This window comes from Balaenoptera ricei, chromosome 9 (genome assembly GCF_028023285.1).
Source record: "Balaenoptera ricei isolate mBalRic1 chromosome 9, mBalRic1.hap2, whole genome shotgun sequence".
NCBI classification, from domain to species: domain Eukaryota; kingdom Metazoa; phylum Chordata; class Mammalia; order Artiodactyla; family Balaenopteridae; genus Balaenoptera; species Balaenoptera ricei.
Genome location: NC_082647.1, coordinates 72,094,238 through 72,116,024, shown reverse-complemented (window position 1 = coordinate 72,116,024; position 21,787 = coordinate 72,094,238). Strand labels below are relative to the sequence as shown.

Below are 21,787 nucleotides of genomic sequence, written 5' to 3'. Positions count from 1 at the left end.
CCACTGGTTTAAAATAGGCCTGGTAAGTGACTCAATTACATGATAAAGAACTCTTTTCAACATCCTTTAGTTCTAAGCTAAAATGTGAGTTTTTTTGAAAAAGGCTTAAAATCATGGTACAAGCTGATTTACCTTACATTGTCTAAAATAAGAAACTCTCTTAGCTGAAACTTACATTCTTTATTAGATAAGTGATAAATTCCCAAAGCTGATGATTCTAGTAAGCAATTTACCGAATTTGAACTTTAATCTAGCAATCTTACTATAAATTCGAAGTTTCTCCACTAGACTGTAAGTTCCCTGAGAGTCAGATCTAACTGTTATTTAAGGTTGTATCACTGAATGCAGCAGACTATCTGCATTATATTAGGGGCTCAATAAATTTCTGATGAACACAACTAAATCTGAAAAAATTCCTATTATGTGTCTCAGTTTCCTCATTATATCAGATAAAAAGTTTATGGTATATATTGTTTGTACTAGTGGCCCTTAATATTCAAAACTAGGACTAACATCAATGTCAAAAAATTACATACTCTTTTTCCTTAAGCTGCAACCCCTCTGATTTCAACCAAGGGAAATTTGATCCCACTCTTCTGATTGTTGTACAGTCAACAACAATCAGATCTGCATCTCAACGTTTTATTTCCACAATCTGACGCAGAGAATAATAGCAGCCTTAGATTCAGCTTACTTAAGTGATTACATTTAACACAAACATAATTAATAAACAGAGGGCAAAGTGTACCTTAAGTAAAAGTTTGAGCCAAAATTTAGCACTTATTAGTAATGTGACCTGGAGCTAATCTCTCCCCAAAATTAGTAGTTTCCCATATTAAATGCTGCCCATAAAGTACTTTACCTTGTGGAGGTATTATGGGAAGTAATGTGTGATAAGATATGAAAAAGCTCCTAGCATTGTGCTGTTACATAAATAGCTGATCAATAAAGTTTTGTTCCATCAGAATGTAAAAGGTTACAAAACCAGAAAAATTACTAGCTCTTTCCATTAAAATATCCATGCCTACAATAGTACAGGGGTGGTAACAGACCAAAAGAACTAAAAGAGCTTAGCAATAATGACATAATAAAGAAAATAAGATTTAAGGAAAGGGAAAGCTGCTAAATAAGGTATGTTGACAGTTACTTTTCTTTATTCAGTGGATTAGAACTTAACCAATAGGCAATTAAGTGGTATGTAATAAAAACCAAATGCAGGGTTCCCTGGTGGCACAGTGGCTAAGAGTCCGCCTGCCAGTGCAGGGGACGCAGGTTTGAACCCTGGTCCGGGAGGATCCCGCATGCAGTGGAGCAGCTGAGCCCCTGCGCCACAGCTGCTGAGCCTGCGCTCTGGAGCCCGCGAAACACAACTACTGAGGCCAGCGTGCCTAGAGCCTGTGCTCCGCAGCGGGAGAGGCTATTGCAGTGAGAGGCCCGCGCACAGCGGCGAGGAGTGGGCCCCGCTCACCGCAACCAGAAAGGACCGGCGTGCAGCAACAAAGACCCAACGCAGCCAAAAATAAAACAAATAAATAAATAAATTTATTTTTAAAAATAAACGCACATTTGAGTAAGGCAGGGGTCCTCTTCTGACTCAATAAATATCATTTCAAGACTCTTACTCAGGATTTACATGCCACATAATTTATATGGTATCTTCCAGTCTCTCACTGTTTTTCACTTCCTCATGCTAGTTTAATTTATTATTCAGCTTTCTTTCCCTTCTCATTGACAGCTAGATCAACTTCTTTTTTTGTTAAATTTTCTTCCTATATGCTATGCTACCAATGATGACTTTGTTGTAATTTAGAATGGGCATCAGAACACTTTGGATACAAGTGACTAAGCCCAACCCACAAGTTAAAAATGGTTTCAGATTGGGGGAGTTATTTTTGTTTTGTTTGCTGCAGCTAATGTTTCGGTAGAAGAGGGAGCTAGATATTGAGACAGAAAAAGTGAAAGGTTGTGATCTGGGTAACTGATAAGAAACATTTGAAGTTGTCTCTCAATAGAAGATTCAGTAACTTTTCTACATCACGTTTATCATGTCTGCTCTTCTCTCTGAAACATTTCTTATGCCTCCACTCTTAAATTAGGTACCTAATAGATTGATCTGAAATCACCCACAGGTAACCCAGTTCTTTTAAAGGTAATCATTTAACTTTACTACTAAGTACATCACTTGGTACACACTTTATAAGGGTCTGTATAAGAATATCTTTTAGAAATTAGAGATTCACATAGTAGAGTTTCTCCCAAGGCTCATGAATGCAATTTGTTTTTTTAAAAAAATAACACAAATATAGAGATTTAATATACATAAAACAAATAATTGTAATAAATAAATGTATGTATGTGTGTGTGGTAAGAGACATGACATGTGTAATAAATTTTAAAAATACTTATTTTCTATTTTGTAATTAGGACTTCCTACTTATTTATGTTTTCCTGATAATGAGTCTTTTCTTCTCTATACTTTTGCTCATTATTAAGTTGAGTATGTTCTTATAAGATGTCTTAAATGTTTTTTTTTTTAATGAGGCAGTGCATATATTAAATAAACACCTGGACTTAAATTTATTACCAAATGCCTGCCACCCTGCTCCCTGCACGTGAACTTACTCTGAAGTCACAGAATTTGAACCACTAAAACAATTTCACCATGCTCCCCCCGCAAACTGTGCTCCCCCAAAAGAGAACTGTTTAAAGGCCATCGATATAGTCAAGTCAGTGGCCCTGTGTATACCCATATTGTTTTATACGATTCATATAGGAAATGAACTTCTCATTATTCTTTCAGCTCCCATAACCACAAGAATAATCAAGGAATTGAAAGGCTGAAATTCAAGGAGTCTCTCTGGGAATATTCAGCCCCCCACATGCCCACCTTTCTTTTCTTTTTTTTTAATATTTTTTTTTATAGCTACTTTACTTATTTATTTATTTTTTATTTTTATTTTTTAGCTGTGTTGGGTCTTCGTTTCGTGCAAGGGCTTTCTCTAGTTGCGGCAAGTGGGGGCCACTCTTCATCACGGTGCGCAGGCCTCTCACTATCGCGGCCCCTCCCGTTGCAGGGCACAGGCTCCAGACGCACAGGCTCAGCAGTTGTGGCTCACGGGCCCAGTTGCTCCGTGGCATGTGGGATCTTCCCAGACCAGGGCTCGAACCCGTGTCCCCTGCATTAGCAGGCAGATTCTCAACCACTGCGCCACCAGGGAAGCCCTCTTTTCTTTTTTATAATGGGATTCTGGCCAAGAGAAGTGTCCTTGTATATAAAAAGAATTACACACAGAGAAAGTCCAAAGACAGGCTTCGACTGGGATTTGTTTATCTACGTCACTGAGGTCCTGCTTACTCCTAACCTAATTTGCAAATACAAAAATATTTTTAAATAAAGCACAGATTAGAAAACTGAAATAATGAAATAAACTTTACTCTGCATCTGAAAAGTAGGATTTAAACAACTGATATAAATAAAATTCCAGAAATGATTACCATTTGATGTGTGTTTATTTTCCAAAACTCCTTAACACCTTTTATCCCCTCCTTGTCACCAGTTAACAGCTGCAATGATAGAAACTATAATTCACATGCCAAAGATGAGAAATCTGAAGTTTCCATGGCAATAGAATACAGATTGTTTCCCACAATTTCAATCAGGTTTTCATAAGAATATGGTTTTCTTGGCATAAGAATTTCTCATGGGCCTACTGTTGGTTTCAAAAATTAATTATTAGTAAACATCAATGACACATCTATGCTTGTGTCTTATGTATATGCTAAACCCTTTCAAGTCCCAGAAGTATTATCAGTGAATGTATGAGTGCATCCCAATAAAAAAAAGAAAGATGAAGCATGTGCTCCAATTTTCAGTGAGAGTGTTAAATCCAAAATAAAGGCTTTTTTTTAAAGAAATAAATCAAATACAGAATTACCTAGAGACTGTCACAAACAATATTCATAACATGTACATGTTTAACTTAAAATTTTTCTAACAAGAATTTCACATTAAAGAAAACTATCTTAAGTGGGAGATAAATAACACAGACATTAATCCTGAGTGAGAAGATTACAAAATTTAAAAAACCAAAAGTTATTTTGTAGACATAATAAAGTAGCAATTATAATTAAAATAGAACTGTCTCTGGAACTAGAAAATATAAACATATGAAAATATACTATTCTCTGTGCTACCACAGTTCTGTATTCACCTCTCTTTCATGGTTTTGATCACATTATAGTACAAATACCTTTTTACATGTCTGTTTTCCTGGAGGGAATTTGATTATCAGGAGTGGGGAAACTGGGTAATTTTAATTTCTATGTCCACACTTTTTCTGAAACACAGGAGAAGCTCAATGATTTTTGAGAAGAGCTGAATCTATTAGATTTTAAAACACATTGCAAAACAATAATAATTTAAATAATGTGGTTTTGATATCTAATATGAAATAGTTCAATGAATATGAATAGAAAGTCCAGGAAGATATCTATATGTAAGAATGCAATAATATGACAGAAAAGGAAATTCAAAACAATGGGGGTAGGGGAAGAAAGCTATTTAATAAATAATATTGAGATAAATGGTTGGTAATTTGAGGAGAAAATGACTCAAAATTTACACCATACAATATAATTATAATACTAATCTGTTCTCATTCTCTCTCTATATATATGTATGTATATGTATATATATATTATATATAATTTACTTGATAAAATATTAGCATGAAATAAAATTGAGTATTTCTGAAAGAATGATAGCTCTCTAAACTTTGAGTGAATAAAAGAAACAAAAAGATGTAAATTTTGTGTAGCAGTTTAATCTTTAATACTAATAAAGTAGTAGTCATGGTAAAAGGAAAACAGCATACTGCAGAAATATGTTTAACGAGTACAAGGGCTAAAAGGTCTTCTATGTCATGGGGGGGGGGGGGGGTGTGCGGTTAACAATGTGACAGAAAAACATAAAATCCAGAAGAAAAACAAGTCAATAACATGGGCACGTACAAGGGGAAATCAAATTATTAAGCATGCATTAAAAAAAAGAACATTCAAACATTTTATTTATCAAAGCAATGCAAATTAAAACAACACTGAAGTGCTATTTTTCATTTAACTAATAAATACAAAAATTCTAAGAAACAATATCCAACACCATTCAGGTTCTTGGGGAAGTAAAACTGATAAACCCATACATTATTGTTGGCAATTTATATTAGAAAGCAATTTAACAAAGCACTTCAAAAGCCATGTTTTAAAAATCACATTCTTTGATCCATAAAAAATTCAAAAGCTTTAGCCTAATAATATCAGACCAGAAAGTTTAAAATGAGTAAATAACTCCAAAAGGGAAGGAAGGAAGGAAGGGAGGGAGGGAGGGAGGAAAGGCATTTTCAAATAGATTTTTGTGGTGATATAATTTATACTAGCAAACATTGTAAGTCCAAATCTTTAACATCAGAGGAATGATTAAGTAAACTAGATGATCAAACAACTGCTCTTTAAAAATCACTCATTAAAGAGTATAATACATGTAAAGGGCAATATAAATTGAAACTGAATATGATCTGAAGCTGAAAGGAAACAGACAAATTGTACAAGTTAATATGTTAAGGCACAGTTTCTTTCTAGTTGTAATATTGTTTATTCTATAATTAAAAATTGAGAGAAAAAATTATTAAATAAATTATTAGTAGATTTTCAAAATTAGGGATATACAGAAGAATCATAAATGAGGCCAAAGGTAAAAACAAAATTAGTTCCTTTGAAAGAAATTACAATTTCTGGGGTGTAGTACTTACTCTGGCATTTAAATTGAGAAAAGGCTAAGAATAATAAGAAAATTAGTACAGTAAATAAATGAAAGACAAAATTAAAATGCCTACGGAAAGTATTTTCTCCATGGAGATCAAGAATTAAAGCTAATTTTAAGCTAAAAAACAGCAAGTTAATTGGCCTATTCAAATAAGCTGGAAAATAGAAAAAGAATATTATTTAGAAACCTTTCCCTGTGACTAATTTTTTTTCCACTTTTCCCCACCAATCATCCCTCTTCATTCCTGTGCCTCAAAGTAGCCCTTTGGTGTCTAACTATGAAAAACAAGAAGACTACAATCAGCTTTTGTGTACATTCACCACGTGGACACAAACTTTAATATCAACTTTAAAAAAAAGAACACTGATGCAGAGGTTTGAAGAAAGGGCAGGCTACCCCTTATATCTGTATAACAACATCTGCAAAACAGTGCTCCTTCTACATATCGTTTCATTAATGTAACCAAAATGAGAAAATTTGTTTTGCCACAATCACGGGTGTTCATACAACTCTACCCGGATCAGCCACTGTGTTGAGACACATCTGGTGTGCCAGAAACAAACTAGGAAGTGGTGTGTGGGAGGAAAGAAAAATTAAAAGTTGTCAAACATATTTCTTTAGGCATTCAACATAATCTGTGATTCTAATTATTTCCCTAGTATTTATATAGTCAAGTTAATTATCATACAAAACTAAAGTAAAACTTTCAGGTTCCCCCAAAACTTCTCCTTCAATATTCCTGAAATTGGCATACCCACTTAATACGCCCCCCCAAACACATATACATTACATTATGAAATGTTCTGCTTAGGGTATTATGGCCCCAAGTATCAGATTATCCTACATTCCTCTAAAATACCGAACTACTTTATACCTGTTGAGATCTGTCAATAATTGGAGAACTGCTTTCTCAATATTTCCCTTCTAATGTGAGCAACTGTGAATATAGGACAATTTTAGTGCCAAAATCAATGTCAACGATGAAGACAATACACATATATAGTTTGACAGTGGGAAATATATTGCCTGACATCATCAAATAATTTCACACAACCAAAAAGCCCAGGTTAATTATTAATGTTAAATTATATAAAATTAAGGCTCATAATCTTTTGATGCACAGTTCACTTTTAAAAATACAAGCCAGGAACACCTCAGAAAAGTCCAGTTTTCCTAAATAATAGTGTACTAAGAAAAACACTTGAAAATACAGATGAACCTTGATCAATTAACCCAATTAGGAATGGAAAGACTGTTTAACAGCTAACATTTATAGAGCACGTATGATATTTTAGACACTGTCCTAAAATGCTTTACATGTATTAATTCATTTAATTCCTTAGAAGAACTTTTGAGGCAGATACCATTAGTCAGTATGCCCATTGTGCAGATGAGCAAACTGAAAAAGAGAGATTACAAAAGTTGGCGTTGGAACTGAGTTTCCACCCAGGTACACAGCTCCGGAGCCCATGGTCTCTACCGTACTCTACTGCTTAGGCATCTTCTGCTGTGTACCATGACTTTCTCTGTGCTATTTCTTGTGCGTTATCTCCCAGTTTCCACTATAACAGATAACTTGACATGCCCATTAAAAAAAACAATGTGATGATTCAAGAGACATCATCTACACCACTTCTTCAGAAACAATTCATCTTAAACATGATTTTGATTCCAAGAATGGTATTGAAACATCTTAAATTTTAACATCTTACAACATAAAACCTTAGATTTACACTTCTGCAATTCAGTATCTTTTTATCTAAATGGTCTTGAACCTACTAAAAGGAAGTAAATGTCTAGTAAGCATAAGAATAACAGTTGGGAAAGAAGGCATGAGTATCCAGAATATTCAAATTTTAAATTACGTTTAATTTACCTCTGAATCAAGAACAAGTATCTGCACAAAGGTGCAACATGCTTCACAGGGCAAGAAATCCTAAGGAAAAAAATCCCCTTTTAGGAAGGAAATTGTTAGATGTTCTCTGGGGTGTCATAGGTAACTATCTTAAAGACCTAGTGTAGAAGGTAAAGAAACAAGATACTCATTAAAAAATATCCTGAAAAAAAAAATAAAGTAGTGAAACCTACCTACATAAAATGAAAAAACCAACTAAAAATTCCAGGAGAGTTCTATGACCTGAAATTTTACTTAGTTCGGTCCCAAAGGAACACAAAAGCAAAACAAACAAAACAAAATTATTTGAATCTTCCGTTAAAATATAACGGCGGGTGCTGGCAGGGGTCTAGAGCTTCAACAAAGATGGCAAATAGAGAGGTAAATGTCTTCCCCAGCTTTCTCCTCTTAAACATGTCAGAAGAAGAGAAAGGACCTGGTGATGAGAGAGTAGAGAAGTTATTCATTTCCCACTACTGTGAAGTATTCTGAGTACGTGTACAGGGTCTCATTACCAGCTGCTTAATACTCATTTATTTTCCTCAATTGTAAATAATCAATTGCCTAAGATGACTTCACTACCCTTGCTTTTTCGACTCTATTCAGGAGAATAATGGGAAAATAACTCATCTTTCAGGGGAAAAGGTGTAAATGACAGTGGTGTCAAGACATGGGTGGTAAAGCAAAAGAAAAAAAAAAAAGGCACATAGTTCCACACTTGTCCATCTATGACCCAGTGGCTAAGTTCAACAGGCACTTGGGGGAGGCACAGGAAGCCAGGTTCAGCCTTGGGTCCATGCTATGTTCTAAAACCCAGCATTATTTGTAATTAAGCAGTTATTCTGAACCCGTTCTCTTTCCTATATTCATTTCTTTGTGGCTCGGAACACAAGAAGAAAGGAATAGTACATAATACTCTGGAATCCCAACCAAATACAAAACAAAAATTTTGGCTGCTTTTCCAAATTAATACGAAGTATTGGGAACTAAATTTAAAAAGCATTAAGGAAAACTACCTAAAGATACAAAATCCGCGAACAGGGAATGGGGGCACATTTTTAAGCAGTCCCTGGGGGCTTCTGTAGACTGGCTCTGCTGCAAGGTGGTCAAGAGTTCCAGCCAAACAGTGCCATAGCTTCCTGTGACAATTAAGAAACTGGGCATGGTCCCCCATGATTAAAATGAGGGTTGGACCAAACTATCTGTAGGGCGCCTAAGGCACCAACATTCTATGATGTTATAACTAAAATTAACTAGTTTTGGCAGCACCTTTAAAGGAAAAAATGAAAACCTGTATAAGTCCCACATCACAAGTCAGCCAACAGCCAGAGCAATCTCTCTTTAAGAAAGAAGAAAAAGCTGTAGATCTTCAGTAGCTTTAAAAACTGCTGAGGAGAAAAAATTATAATAAGGAATTAAAATAGGACACTGACCTCTGAAAAGACCAGATACAAGAAGAGTAAGTGCCAGGCTAAAGGAAAAGTCGTCTCTTTTTATATTATTTTTAAAGTAAATATGTCCTTAGAAATATTCTTAAAAAATACTGAATCCTCAACTGCCCAATGGTGTTAGTCCATTACCAAAACTCAATAAAATCCCAAATTAGCTTGCAGATGAATTACGGCTTTTACAGTTTATACCAAATCCAATGTGATCCTATAGATGGGATGGGCCAAACCCCTCAGGAAATGCCAAGAAACATTTGAACCAGGCCAAAAACTGCTAAATCGTTCCACTGACATAGAACCACAAGTCAACATGAAGTTTTCACTGCAAGATACAGACTTTGAAGTGCAGTTTTCCAGCGATCTGGCCAAAAAAGCTGGATTATTGAAAAAAGCTCTCAAACCCAAAATGGTTCCAAACAGAGGTGTGTATGAGAGAGGGATTCTGTATGGGAATTTATCACTCACAACCAATGGATTCAACCACTGATCCCATTACACCAGAGGATTTTAATTCTTCCTGGAAATTCCTTACAAATTACAGGTAACCACAATCTGAGCAGAACTAGAACTTCTGTGTATTTTTAAACAAGTCAGTTGTTTCAATGAGATAAGTACATTATTTCCACCAGACAGAGAATTGTTTTCTTGTTCAATTGCATTACATTTGTGTATCCAGGTATAAAATGTTACAAATGGAAAATTACTGAGAAGCAAAGCAGTCATTAGTGTGACTAATAAATGGAGCAAAGATGTCACAAAAGTTTTACTAATGCTTTTTTAAGTTACTGAATAAGTAGATTTTATTTTTTTTAATCTCCTATAAATCTGATCGCAGAGCAAACAGTAAAAGTAGATCCTCGTGTGTATACACAATACAGACCGATCTAAGAGGCCACCTGACCAACATGAATAACTAAATGACTGGGATATAAATAGACACAAAAGTAAAATCAATTCAAGGATAAATTACTCGCCTTCACAAGAAATCCAGAAATTTGGGATCTGTGTGAAGTAAAAATAAATAATTTTAAAGTATTACTACTGGAAATAAATAACATTTCTAGATTTTACTTTGTAGATAGAGGAATTGTATCAGAAAAGTACATATCTGATTACTGTATGACACTGTCTATTTTCTGAGAGAATTCTTAACTGTTAATTGTCCTTAATTAAGGAGACTTAAAGCAAATAAAACAGACATTTAAAAAACAACATCAGCACTTTGTTAGTTTAAGACAGATTATTTCCAGATGGAAGTTGCACATTGTAAATGGTCACTGAGCAAGACTGGTCACAGACAGTGTCTTTGCATAAAAGAAAGTGAGAAGGCAGACAATTAGAATGATAAACAATATCTAACACACAACACACAAGCTGGGGACTAGAGAAGTTTCATTTAATAAAGAAAATGTTGATTTTTAATGCCTTCAGATTAAAGTTTATGCCATTTATTCCCTAACTATTCAATAGTTTCTGTGTGAAATATATCAACATTCACGTTGTACATTTTTTAAACAGAGACGTCATATTTTTTCCAAACTACTTTTAGAAATTCACCATATTTCAAATTGTACAGTCAGAAAAAATTGTTCAAGGGTATAGACTACAATTTAAATATCACACATTGATCAAATACCTAAAACTGATATTGGATATGCCTTATCCGAATGTGCCATTCAGAACAGAAAGTATTCTTCCAAAGTAAATTAAAAATGGGTATTGTGAGATTGTCTGATGTTAAGATCAAGAAACATATGAGGAGGTGCAATATAATTTTGTATAAAATACAGTAAACACATAGGATCATTTAAACCAGTGATTCCTCTTTTTTAAAATTTCATAAGTTGATTCAATAAGACAATTTTAACAGTGAAAAGTCTTGCAGGGCAGTAACAGAGATGCAGACGTAGAGAACGGACATGTGGACACAGGGAGAGGGGGGCAGGTGGGATGAATTGGGAGACTGGGATTGATGTATGTGCACCGCCATTCGTAAAACAGATAGCTAGTGGGAACGTGCTGTATAGCACAGGGAGCTCAGCTTGGTGCTCTGTGGTGACCTCGATGGGTGGGATGGGGGTGGGGGTGGGAGGGAGGTCCAAGAGGGAGGGGATATATGTATACATATTGCTGATTCACTCTCTTGAATAACAGAAACTAACACAACATTGTAAAGCAACTATACCCCAATAAAAAATTTTTAAAAAGAGTAAAAAGTCTTTGTAATAGAACAAAAACTCCATAAGAAAGAAAATTTCTTTGGTTTTAAAGATTTTTTTTTTGATATGGACCATTTTTAAAGTCTTTATTGAATCTGTTACAATATTGCTTGTGTTTTATGTTTTGGTGTTTTGGCCGAGAGGCATGTGGGATCTTAGCTCCCCCACCAGGGATGGAACCCACACTCCATGCACTGGAAGGCAAAGTCTTAACCACTGGACCACCAGCAAAGTCCCATAAGAACTAAAATTTCTTTACAGTATTTGGAATTTAAGGAAAAATGCTGCTTATATTTTTTCCTGGGTTTTTGTTTAACACCTTTATTAATTTTAACCATATAAAGTAGGGTTAGGCCTCCTGTAAAAAAAAAGGTTTTTTTTAAATCACACCTTTAGTATCTAGGAAGAAATTATTTTGGTCCAAAGTTCCTTTTAGACAAGGTTATAGAAAAGCTTTGATTTATGGAGGAGCTTCAAGATGGCGGAAGAGTAAGACGCGGAGATCACCTTCCTCTCCACAAATACATCAGAAATACATCTACATGTGGAACATCGCCTACAGAACACCTACTGAATGCTGGCAGAAGGCCTCAGACCTCCCAAAAGGCAAGAAACTCCCCACGTACCTGGGTAGGGCAAAAGAAAAAAGAAAAAACAGAGACAAAAGAATAGGGACGGGACCTGCAACTCTGGGAAGGAGCTGTGAAGGAGGAAAAGTTTCCACACACTAGGAAGCCCCTTCACTGGTGGAGACGGGGAGTGGCGGGGGGGGCAGCTTCGGAGCCACGGAGGAGAGGGCAGCAACAGGGGTGCGGAGGGCAAAGCGGAGAGATTCCTGCACAGAGGATCGGTCCCGACCAGCACTCACCAGCCCAAGAAGCTTATCTGCTCACCCGCCGGGGTGGGCGGGGCCTGGGAGCTGAGGCTCAGGCTTCGGAGGTCGGATCTCAGGGAGAGGACTGGGGTTGGCGGCATGAACACAGCCTGAAGGGGCTAGTGTGCCACAGCTAGCCGGGAGGGAGTCCGGGAAAAAGTCTGGAGCTGGCAAAGAGGCAAGAGACTATTTCTTGCCTCTTTGTTTCCTGGGGCGCGAGGAGAGGGGATTAAGAACACTGCTTAAAGGAGCCCCAAAAACGGGCGCGAGCCACGGCTATCAGCGCGGACCCCAGAGACGGGCATGAGACGTTAAGGCTGCTGCTGCAGCCACCAAAAAGCCTGTGTGCAAGCACAGGTCACTATCCACACTGCCCCTCCTGGGAGCCTGTGCAGCCCGCCACTGCCAGGGTCCCGTGATCCAGGGACAACTTCCCCGGGAGAATGCACGGCGCGCCTCAGGCTGGTGCAACGTCACGCAGGCCTCTGCCGCCGCAGGCTCACCCCGCATCCGTACCCCTCCCTCCCCCGGGGCTGAGTGAGCCAGAGCCCCCGAATCAGCTGCTCCTTTAACCCCGTCCTGTCTGAGCGAAGAACAGATGCCCTCAGGCGACCTACACGCAGAGGCGGGTCCAAACCCAAAGCTGAACCCCGGGAGCTGTGCGAACAAAGAAGAGAAAGGGAAATTTCTCCCAACAGCCTCAGGAGCAGAGGATTGAATCTCCACAATCAACTTGATGTACCTGCATCTGTGGAATACCTGAATAGACAACGAATCATCCCAAATTGAGGAGGGGGACTTTGGGAGCAAAGATATATATATTGTTTTCCTTTTTTCTCTCTTTGTGAGTGTGTATGTGTATGCTTCTGTGTGTGATTTTGCTTTTATAGCTTTACTTTTACCATTTGTCCTAGGGTTCAGTCTGTCCAGTTTTTCTTGTTTGTTTATTACTTTTAAAAAATTTTTTCTTAATAATTATTTTTTATTTATTTTAATAACTTTATTTTATTTTATTTTATTGTACCTTCTTTCTTTCTTTCTTTCTTTCTATTTTTTCTCCCTTTTATTCTGAGCCGTGTGGATGAAAGGCTCTTGGTGCTCCAGTCAGGCATCAGGGCTGTCCCTCTGAGGTGGGAGAGCCAAGTTCAGGACACTGGTCCACAAGAGACCTCCCAGCTCCAAGTAATATAAAATGGTGAAAATCTCCCAGAGATCTCCATCTCAACGCCAAGACCCATTTTCACTCAACGACCAGCAAGCTCCAGTGCTAGACACCCTATGCCAAACAACTAGCAAGACAGGAACACAACCCCATCCATTAGCAGAGAGGCTGCCTAAAATCATAATAAGGCCACAGACCCCCCAAAACACACCACCAGACGTGGACCTGCCCACCAGAAAGACAAGATCCAGCCTCATCCACCAGAACACAGGCACTAGTCCCCTCCACCAGGAAGCCTACACAACCCACTGAACCAACCTTAGCCACTGGGGACAGACACCAAAAACAACGGGAATTACAACCCTGCAGCCTGTGAAAAGGAGACCCCAAACACAGCAAGTTAAGCAAAATGAGAAGATAGAAAAACACACAGCAGATGAAGGAGCAAGGCAAAAACCCACCAGACGTAACAAATGAAGAGGAAATAGGCAGTCTACCTGAAAAAGAATTCAGAATAACGACAATAAAGATGATCTAAAATCTTGGAAACAGAATAGAGAAAATACAAGAAAAGTTTAACAAGGACCTAGAAGAACTAAAGAGCAAACAAACAGTGATGAACAACACAATAAATGATATTAAAAATTCTCTAGAAGGGATCAATAGCAGAATAACTGAGGCAGAAAAATGGATAAGTGACCTGGATGATAAAATAGTGGAAATAACTACCAGAGAGCAGAATAAAGAAAAAAGAATGAAAAGAACTGAGGACAGTCTCAGAGACCTCTGTGACAACATTAAACGCACCAACATTCGAATTATAGGGGTCCCAGAAGAAGAAGAGAAAAAGAAAGGGACTGAGAAAATATTTGAAGAGATTATAGTTGAAAATTTCCCTAATATGGGAAAGACCTAAATGTAAGGCCAGACACTATCAAACTCTTAGAGGAAAACATAGGCAGAACACTCTATGACATAAATCACAGCAAGATCCTTTTTGACCCAGCTCCTAGAGAAATGGAAATAAAAACAAAAATAAACAAATGGGACCTAATGAAACTTAAAAGCTTTTGCACAGCAAAGGAAACCATAAACAAGACGAAAAGACAACCCTCAGAATGGGAGAAAATATTTGCAAATGAAGCAACTGACAAAGGATTAATCTCCGAAATTTACAAGAAGCTCATGCAGCTCAATAACAAAAACAAAGAACCCAATCCAAAAATGGGCAGAAGACCTAAATAGACATTTCTCCAAAGAAGATATACAGATTGCCAACAAACACATTAAAGGATGCTCAACATCATTAATCATTAGAGAAATGCAAATCAAAACTACAATGAGATATCATCTCACACTGGTCAGAATGGCCATCATCAAAAAATCTAGAAACAATAAATGCTGGAGAGGGTGTGGAGAAAAGGGAAGGCTCTTGCACTGTTGGTGGGAATGTAAATTGATACAGCCACTATGGAGAACAGTATGGAGGTTCCTTAAAAAACTGAAAATAGAACTACCATATGACCCAGCAATCTCACTACCAGGCATATACCCTGAGAAAACCATAGTTCAAAAAGCGCCTTGTACCAAAATGTCCATTGCAGCTCTATTTACAATAGCCAGGACATGGAAGCAACCAAAGTGTCCATCAACAGATGAATGGATAAAGAAGATGTGGCACATATATACAATGGAATGTTACTCGCCATAAAAAGAAATGAAACTGAGTTATTTGTAGTGAGGTGGATGGACCTAGAGTCTGTCATACAGAGTGAAGTAAGTCAGAAAGAGAAAAACAAATACTGTATGCTAACACATATATATGGAATCTAAGAAAAAAAAAAACAAAGTTCATGAAGAACCTAGGGGCAAGACGGGAATAAAGACGCAGACCTACTAGAGTATGGATGAGGATATGGGGAGGGGGAAGGGTAAGCTGTGACAAAGTGAGAGAGTGGCATGTACATATATACACTGCCAAACGTAAAATAGATAGCTAGTGGGAAGCAGCCGCATAGCACAGGGAGATCAGCTCGGTGCTTTGTGACCACCTAGAGGGGTGGGATAGGGAGGGTGGGAGGGAGGGAGATGCAAGAGGAAAGAGATATGGGAACATATGTATATGTATAGCTGATTCACTTTGTTATAAAGCAGAAACTAACACACCATTGTAAATCAATTATACTCCAATAAAGATGTTAAAAAAAAAAAAAAGAAATAATGTGAGACAGGTAAAGACCAGATAATGCAGAGCCTTGAATTTCAATATGTCCTCCAGTGTCCCATAGGCAACGGAGAACTATTAGAAAGAATATAAAGTTTCAGTTACACTAGATGAATAAGTTCTAGAGATCCTCAAAAAAAAAAAAAAAAAAGAAAAGAAAAGCTTTGATTTATTTCATATATGTTTCAATATTTTGACTGATATTAAATTAATAAAAACTTCAAAACAAAAGAGGTGACAAAGAAGATTATTATATTATTATTAATAATAATATTAATATTATTATTATAAATTTTCATTTACTTTCTGAATTTACTCAACGCTACTTCTGCAGCTTAGAACAACTTTTTGACATATAGTTATTTTCCCAGTATTACTCATCTGTGAGGAATCCTAAAAATTCTTAAACCAACCTTCACATTTTTAGAAAAGGAAATTAAAGTTCCAGGAATTAAAAGGTGAAGCATGACTCTAAACATCTACTTAAATGCCAAGTCAAGATTAGAGCAAAGGTTCCTAATTCCTGTTTCAGTCTTCATTTAAAGTGAAAAATAAAGGTAAAAGCAATGTCCAGAGATCTTGAGTATCTGAAGAACAACATTTAAAGCTGGGGAAACAGAAGTGGGTAAATAGTTGCCCTCATGGGACTCACGTTCTAGTGCGTGAGACAGACAAACCAGTGTCAAGACTGAACTCTGGTAACAACTAGTTTTCTGTACACTGACTCATCTTTTCCTCTAGCCATAATTCCTTCCTGGAGAGCCTCAAATCCTTACCCTGGGCTTCTCTCTCTCACTGCCCTGTGGACTTTGTTCTGTCAAGTGGCTTCTGTTCACCCGCTTGCAGATGAGTTCAAGATGCCACACCCAGTCTAACCCATACAAGCTGCCTAAGTTACTGCAGCTGCTTAAAATAACTTCACTTGAATCCCCAATTTCACTTCACAGCCAACAAAACCAAAACCGAACATATTCTCCCTCAAAACTGACTTCCTATTTTCAATTTCCCCATTCCTATTCCTACTATTATTATTCTCCAGAATTCTCAGTCCTAATTAACTCACCTGTGGCTCCCATTATCTAGTCAGTCTCTATATCCTATGTGTATTAGTCAAGGTTCTCCAGAGAAACAAAGATTTATTATAAGAGATTGGCTCACACAATATGGGGGCCGGTGAGTCCAAAATCTGCAGAGAGTTCACTGATGTTCCAGTTCACGTGTCAAGGCCAGCAAGCTGCTATAAAATCAGGAAGAACTAAGGTTCCAGTGTGAAGGCTGTCAGACAGAATTCTCTCTCATCTGGGGGAGGTGAGACTTTTGTTCTACTCAGGCCTTCAACAAACTACACGAGGCCCAGTCATATTATAGAGGTTCAATCTGCTTTACTCAGTTTACAGATTCAAATTTTAATCTTATCAAAAAACACCCTCAGAGAAACACCCAGAGTAATGTTTGACCAAATATCTCGGCACCCAGTGGCTCAGTCAAATTGACACAGAAAATTAACCATCACACTACGGTTTTACTTTTCAAAAGTTCCACACTCTTTTCTCTATTCTCATTCTCACTACCATTATCTCAGTTCAGGTCCTTATGCTCTCCTACTGGTTTCCAGCAGAAGGATGTAAAACAGCCCCCTCTCATCCTTTATAGTTCAGATATCACTGGGTACGCTGTGGATACACTTATTATCAAAAATGTTGTTTTCATCATATCATTCTTGTTCTATTCCTTAACTCACAATGGTATCTTACTCTAAATAGATCCAATTCTTTTCCTTATAATGTATTGTTCTGTATAATCCAGCCCTACCTGCCTCACTGACCTGTTTCTTCCATCAGTCTCCTAAACCAGAACTTACATTATAAGTGGCCAATAGTAAAGTGTGTTCTTCACTCATCAATGCCCTTTCTCTACTCAACATACTCTCCTTTTCTGGAAAGCACTGTGCATTCTTCTCTGCCTACCCCAATCCCATCTACCTGCTAAGATTTGTCTCCAGCTTCAACTCCTTTTTGAAGTTTTCCTAATTCTACAAACCATATAAATATCTTTTAATTTTCTAAACCTCACATGCATTTAAGCTAAACAGAACCATTGTTACTCTAAACTACTCTGTCTTGTACTCTGTTTTATTTCTGTTGTACATTCCTCTCTCCCTAGTCCCCAATCTCACGCTATGGCCTCCAGATACATACCTTCTATTTATCTCGGGCTGAAAATCTTTGAATCTGTGATGTGTAAAGCAATGGATATACAAAGAGGTACTACTCTCAAGAACCTTACAGTTTCATGTGAGAGATAGATAATTATTCAAATAAGTATGGAGCAATGTACTGCATGCTATAACAAAGGTACAAAGCTCTAAGAGAATACAGGTAATTTAACAGAGGGAAAATCTAAACTGTAGAATCTAAATAGTAGAACAATGTGGTAGGGGATAAATTTTAACAGGAGGAGGAGTGGAAAAGGCATTTCAAAAACTGAGAATAACCAATGAAAAGGAATAGAGACACCGAAAAAAAAAATATATATATATATGTAATGAGACATTTACCAAAACGATAAATATACTGGTATAAAGGATCAGAACCCAGGCAAAGAATGGCTGAAAAACAAGAGATTAAATTCAGCAGAAGAATAACTGAGTATTAGGTAGAGCCCCAGAAGCAAAAACATGTCTGTAATACGGAGAATGCTAGGTCCGCAACTTGAGCGGGCCCGAGGAGAATCAGCACGGATGATGGAGAATCAGCACGGATGATGGAGAATCAGCACGGAGGATGGAGCCAAGCCACGTCTAACCGAGGCAGCTGGCAGTCCCTAAAGCACAGGTGAAATGCTGTTCATTCCTTATCCATGATCCTAAACAACAAAGATTTTCCGTAACTCATTTGGCAATAAATCTAAGCTCATCTAGCAACAAAAACTGGCCTAGAAAGACAGGAGGCTATTTATTGTCTTCATCTCATTTAGCATTAATATCTATGAATTTCACTGCAGGAATATTAATTGTTTTTATTATGAGTAGCTGTCCCAGATCCCATTAAAGGTGACATGACATGTAACACTGAGTATGTGCTCCATACTACCTTTTTTAAATCTTATAAATTCTCAGTTCCAAAACATACCTGGCCCCTAGGGTTTTGGATAAGATTCTATAGACCTTAGATTTTGAGATTCCACAGAACCACTCAGATACACAAAGGGATCTATCATCCAAAGAAAGGTTTCAGAGTGCATGAAAGATCCATTTAGAATGGTTTTGTTAAATGCAGGATAAGTATTCAGTGCCATACACATTCTATGATTGAGCACGTCTGTTATCAGTGGCAAAGTTTATTTTATTTATATTTAAATAATATTAGTTAAAAACAAAAACAAACTGCCAATCATGAACTCTTAAATCAACTTTTTTCCTCCCCTTATAATGCCAAGAATACCAGAAAAAAACTTGTAAAACAACATTCTCTTTGTCTCCTATAACCTTAATAGATAGTTTCCTGGAATTGTCTATTCAAACAGAAAATTAATTTCCATGCACAGCTGGAAATACCACATTGGCAGGCAAGAAAAACATCAAAAACCAGTAGATTAAATAAAAAGTGGAAGAACTACAAAGACGCGACAAAATAGAACTTGCTCAGTAAGATGGTCATATGACAAAAGCTTTTCGTCTGTTTATTTAATATATGAATACATCTTTTAAAGTAAAGTAGCAATAATCAAGGAAGCTCTGGATCCAGAAAAACAATTAGGGGATTATATCATTCAAGAAGTTTTTCTAGTGTTGTATGAAAGGAGAAAAGCTTAGCAATCCTCTTGCCAGGGATGAAAGAGGTCCTTGGGCCTGCACAACACATGGTTAAGACATAGCCACCTACTTTGTGGCATCTAACCATGTTTTTTTGTTGTTGTTGTTTTTTCTACTTTGGGATGATGGAAAAGTTCTGAAGATGGATATTGGTGATGGTTGCACAATAATGTGAAGGCACTTAATGCCACTAAAGTGTATACTCAAAAAGGGTTAAAATGGTAAATTTTATGATATATATTTTACTATAATAGAAAAATAATTTCAATAATATACAAAAAGCTCTTATCCATCAGTAACAAAAGAGAACAATCTAAAAGAAAAATGGGCAAAGGGCACAAACAAATTCAGAATAGGGGAAGAAATTCTAGCATTTATGTGGAAAAAATGTTCAAAATTACTACAAGTCAAGAAAACAAGTAAAAATGACTACAGACTATCATGTTTAACTTCCAAATTAGCAGAGATTTTAAAGATTGAGAATTAAAAAAAGGAAAGAAGTACTTTTGTCAACCCATCGACAAGATCAGGCTCTGGTTTTCAATCTCCCTCCATTGCCTTGGACCTAATGGGTATCCCTCTTTGTACTGACAGCGATCAAGAAAAAGCAAGCTCATGGTGCCATCTGGGGACTACTCCCTGATGCTGTAACTGACTCAGGAAATGACTTGTGTGGCCAATATTCAACTAATAACCATACTAAACCAAATAATACACTTTGCACAAACACTTTAAAAACAAAAGAAGGAAAGACAGAAAACAGAACACTACCTTCAGGAACTGCCACACAGAAAGGCAAACAAGAAACAGCAGCAACATGGGAAGAACAAAACTCCACATGGCATCCAGCCAGTGGGACCCCTTGGTCCTGTTGCCTCGATTCTCAGATAGTCAGAGAAAAATTTTAAAAAAAATAAAAAACCTCCATCAGCTCTTAGTGCAGAACCGACACTTTGTAAATAGCAACAGGGAGAAAGTTCAATAAAAATAAATGTGTTACGAAAACAAGATAGAGAAAAACATTCTACATGAACTTTATCACTGCACAACTTCCTAATGAGTGAAAGGTTGAGTTCAAGACACCAGGAACATTTCCAGATAAAGCATAATAGATTCCCAAAGTGGCATAATTTGTTATAAAACATGGAGCTACATCTCTATTATCTTTGGCAAACAATCCCAAAATATTTTGTACTTCGGAAAATCTGAAGGGATATCCCACAAGCAAAGTGAGGGATCAATTTAAGTGTTTGAATATTTATTCTCCATAGAGGGGAAGGTAAGTGGCTGGCAAAATACCCGGCACAAAGCAAGAGATTAATAAATATTTGTGGAACTGAACTGAAACAAGTGGTAGAAGTTAGTAAAATTACTTGCATCTATTGATGAAATATATCAGGTTATTGTTCCAACTTTCCACCTGACTGAACCTACGAAAAATAACTGGGCTTATCGATAGAGAGAGGTTCTGTTCTTTTCCACTTGTTATCACAAGTACCAACCACCCCCCAGGCAAGGTGCTCAGAGGCTCAGTGAAGACTCATCTCCCCCAGAATCAACATCTTTGACCCGATTCCTTCTGATAAAAATATAGAAATTTTAAAGTATGGGGCAGAGAATGTATAAGATGTATAGGTGATCCAAACAAAATTCTAACAAGAGAGAGACTTGTTTGTTGATAGATAAGCTACCTCTAGGAGACCCACTCAAATCAACTGGCAGTCAGCCTCTTTCAATTTCCTCGTCTGAAAAATGGAAGGACTCAATCAATAGGTTTCAAGCTTCTACAACTGCTACTCATACTGAAAAATACATTTCATATCAAGTGCAGTATGCATATTTATACTTATATAGAAAAATGCTTTTCTATATAAAAAATCAGTTTTGCAAATTAACCCTTAAATCTTACAATGTGGGTGCACTCTGGTATGTTGTAGTGTATTTTATTCTATTTCATTGTTTACCTGCAACCACTAAATTGATTTCATGGGACACTAATAGTTCATGACATGCAGTTTGGAAAACACTGGACTAGATGATTCTTTCCAATTCATTAAGTGAAAAATCATGATATAATCCCTACAACATCTTTGCCTTCCCTTCTTCTTCACAGTAAATACTCATGATCCTTTCCACTCAAACGGCTTTAAAAGCGATTTTCCCAGGGTGCATGAATACTGCCAAACCCGACAGCAGAAGCAAGCCACAGGGATTCTGCAATAAAAAATTAAACATCTACCAAAGGAACCCCCTTCTACTCATAGCGAAGTACATTTGAATCTTTGTAAACCATCAGGCAACAGCTAAATCAGGCAAAAGTCAAAATGATACTCA

At 37.0% G+C, this 21,787-nt stretch overlaps 1 protein-coding gene and 1 non-coding gene across 11 annotated transcripts in view; one reads left to right on the top strand and one right to left on the bottom strand.

The window, feature by feature from the left end:
- Window positions 1-21,787, bottom strand: part of HDAC9 (histone deacetylase 9) — a 998,074-nt gene that overhangs the window by 880,145 nt on the left and 96,142 nt on the right. The window lies entirely within an intron of this gene.
- LOC132372264 (U6atac minor spliceosomal RNA) lies at window positions 19,427-19,549 on the top strand. Its single transcript, XR_009505135.1, has one exon. It is a non-coding gene; the product is annotated as a U6atac minor spliceosomal RNA (small nuclear RNA).